The following is a 3,187-nucleotide window of genomic DNA, read 5'->3' as shown; positions in this document are numbered from 1 at the left end:
ACTCAGCAGCACAGAATGAGGAGGAGGCAGGCTGGGACACCTGACCATGTGAGCCCACTGTGTATGGCCTTGTCTCCACACAGTGAGAAGGAGGGGCCACTTTAGCCCCTGCCTGTCAGTCACTCATGCATAGTTCTGAAAGCTAATAATGGAAGATGGGGCAGGGGAGAAGAGGGGAGCCTTGAGTGCCTGCTGAGGTCCTCCTTCCCACTGTCCTGGGTCCCCCACTCCTAATATTATTTCTTCGAACTGTGAGGACCATGTGCCAACACATTCTGCAGCAGATGTAAAGGCCTTAAGCTCCCAAGTAGGGTCCCCAAGCGGGAGCTGCAAACTCTACCAAGTCGGCACCAGGGTGCCAACTCCCGGCAGCAAGGGTGAGGGGTGGTTGGCACAGGGGTGGGGGAGGTTGGGCCTGAACAAAGCTCTCTCTTTGAGGTTGGCTGTCAACAGAGAGGCTTTTGTTCTGTGGAGAATTTAAGATTAGTGCTGGAAAGGAAGGGGGCACCGTGACACAGGCGTATTCCAATCTGGCTAAAGAGAATCTATTTCTTTAGCTTTCTGGCAAATACAAACGTATCACAATCGACACTTCCAACATCCGTTTGATTTGCCGGTGAGCCCTCGGTGTCATGTTTTGATGACCTCACACCAACAACAGAGAAGTGGGGAAGGGAACCTTCCAGAACAGCGTTACAGAAGGGACGGCTCAGGTATGCATCCGCCCCATAGCCGCATAGCTGGCTACCCCAAACTCAAGCCCAGCACCACAGCCGAAGGTCATTTTGTAGATTCACAGAGGTCTCTGGTGGGCTCATCTGATCCAGGCTGGGAGCCTCTGGCTAATATGACCTTAACACCTATGGTCAGCTTAAAGACCGAGGACCAGCTCCTCATGGCCTTGCTTACATCAATGGTGGTGCCTAAGTGTAGATTGGGATGGTGGCGTGACTGCAGCTGGGCCTGCTGTCCCACAATCCAGCTGGGCTTGGTCACAGTAATCACAAGGCCCAAAGCTGCTGTCCTCTACAATCACCAAGCTACTCCATTCTACGGGGGGAGAAACAGAGGCCAGGCTAGGAAGCGAGGCAGCATCCCTTCCTCGATGAGGTCAGCACAGGATCCCGTAGGAAAGGAAGAAGGCCGTTCACATTGAGTGACACAGCACGGTCCCATGGCAGAGAATGAAGCTCGAGGGAGTTTGGAGAAATCGGATATTTAATAGATCTGCCCTGTGTACCCTGGGCTGGCCACATTGTATGTCTCTCCTTGTACCACTAGGAGGAGGCTGGGACAGCAGGGGACTGTTTCCTGTCATGATCACAGGATCCTACTTCCTGCTCGCTTGTATTCTTGAGCCCTCCAGCCTAGGACACCCCTGCTTGGCACACTGTCCCCATTAACCTGAGAAGAGTCTCTGGCCATCGGCCAATCTAGGCATGTGAATCCCCAAAGCCCACAGCATCCTCTATAACCTCAAAGGAACCAGAGACCATCGAGCTGTAAACGCTCCCTCACACAGCAGAGCCCCGGCAGCCTTTCTGTAGGGCTGCTCTCTGCGTTGGCCAGAGCAGCCAGGATCCTTCCCAGACTGGCAGTAAAAGCTGACCTTTCTTTCAACTCAACTTAATGAGTACGTGAAGGCCAGAGCAGTCCCCAGGCGGCTTTGGGGTGAGGCCTCCTGCCGAGGACAGCCCTGTGCATTGGTCCTGAAAGCCAAGGCCTGGGCTATGAGACCACAGTTGGAAGAACACCCCCTCCCTGGGGGCTGTTCTCAGAGCACCTGTCCTGCAAAACTCAGCTCTGCTTGCCCAGAGTGATTATCCCCCAGACCTGCCTCACACTGACTTGTGGCTTAGGCAAGTGGTTTAGCCTCTCAGAAGGCAAAGAGGTTATATGCAAAAAGAGGAATATGCTACCGGTTCTAATTGCCACCAGAGGTGGGACATCTCTCACGGATTTGAACAGCAGGGCACAAAAATACAATGTCCAGCCTAATATGGAGGACCCAAATGCCCCTCATTCTGACTCTGGGGACTCAGGAGACATGCCCTGGAACATAGGACTCATCTTTTCCATCAAAGATCAGGGACACAGCCTGAGGGTGGGATCTCATTAAGCCAACTGCACCCACTGCTGAAGATGCTGTCACACACCTTTAAGAAAGATTAGGAAAAACCACAGGGAGCCACGTTCCCTAGCATGACCTGACCCCTCCTATCCCCCCCCCCCCCAGAGCAATGATCACAGACTTTGCAGAGAAAGCACCCTTGCTGTGCACATAGAAGGGACCTTAGAAACAGAAGCTTTGGAGTGTGAGGAAGGCAATACTCTGGAAGACAGACCCCACCATTTTCCAAGGCTGCCTGAGTAGGCAGCTTCTCTTCCCAGAGAGAACACTGACTGACTGCCAATCACAATGGCCCCTCCCTCCAGGTTTAATGCTGAGAATTCCAGCCAAGTCACCTCCATTCTCTCCCCTAAGCCTCAGCAGGGTTGGGATGTTCATTTTCAATACACATGCACACACACACACACACACACACACACAGAGAGAGACACACACACACAGACTCACCCACACCCACATACAGACACATACAACAAACACATACACTTGCATACACATGCACACACATATACATACATATACATTATAGAGACACAGATACACAAACACAGACACATGCACACACATATATACACACAATACATATACAGACACATAAATACATACACACATATATACATGGATGCAGACACATATACAACACACATATATTCGTGTATACACTCATACACAGACACATATATACACATACACACATACATACACAGACACATATATACACACAACATATACAACACACACATACAACACATACACACATAAACACAACATGTACACACATATACATATACACACAGTTCTATTTAATCAGCTCACAAGGGTCAATTATGTGAGTAGTAACAGGCAAACCCAATAGAAAAAAAAATCAATCTGGTACTCAAATCAGTCTAACAACTGCACTTTGCAAAGCATGCTGGTGATGTCAGCAGATGAAGTTCTGCCTGGACCAGCATTTTACATTGTGGAAGTGTGCTTTAACTGGGACGATCAGTCAAAAGAGACCAGGGAATGAAGGAAGTGGATGCCGCACTTCAGACTGGTGGTAGTGGAAGCTGA

This window comes from Micromys minutus (genome assembly GCF_963924665.1).
Source record: "Micromys minutus genome assembly, chromosome: 11".
Classification (NCBI taxonomy): Eukaryota; Metazoa; Chordata; class Mammalia; order Rodentia; family Muridae; genus Micromys; species Micromys minutus.
This window is presented reverse-complemented; position numbering follows the sequence as displayed.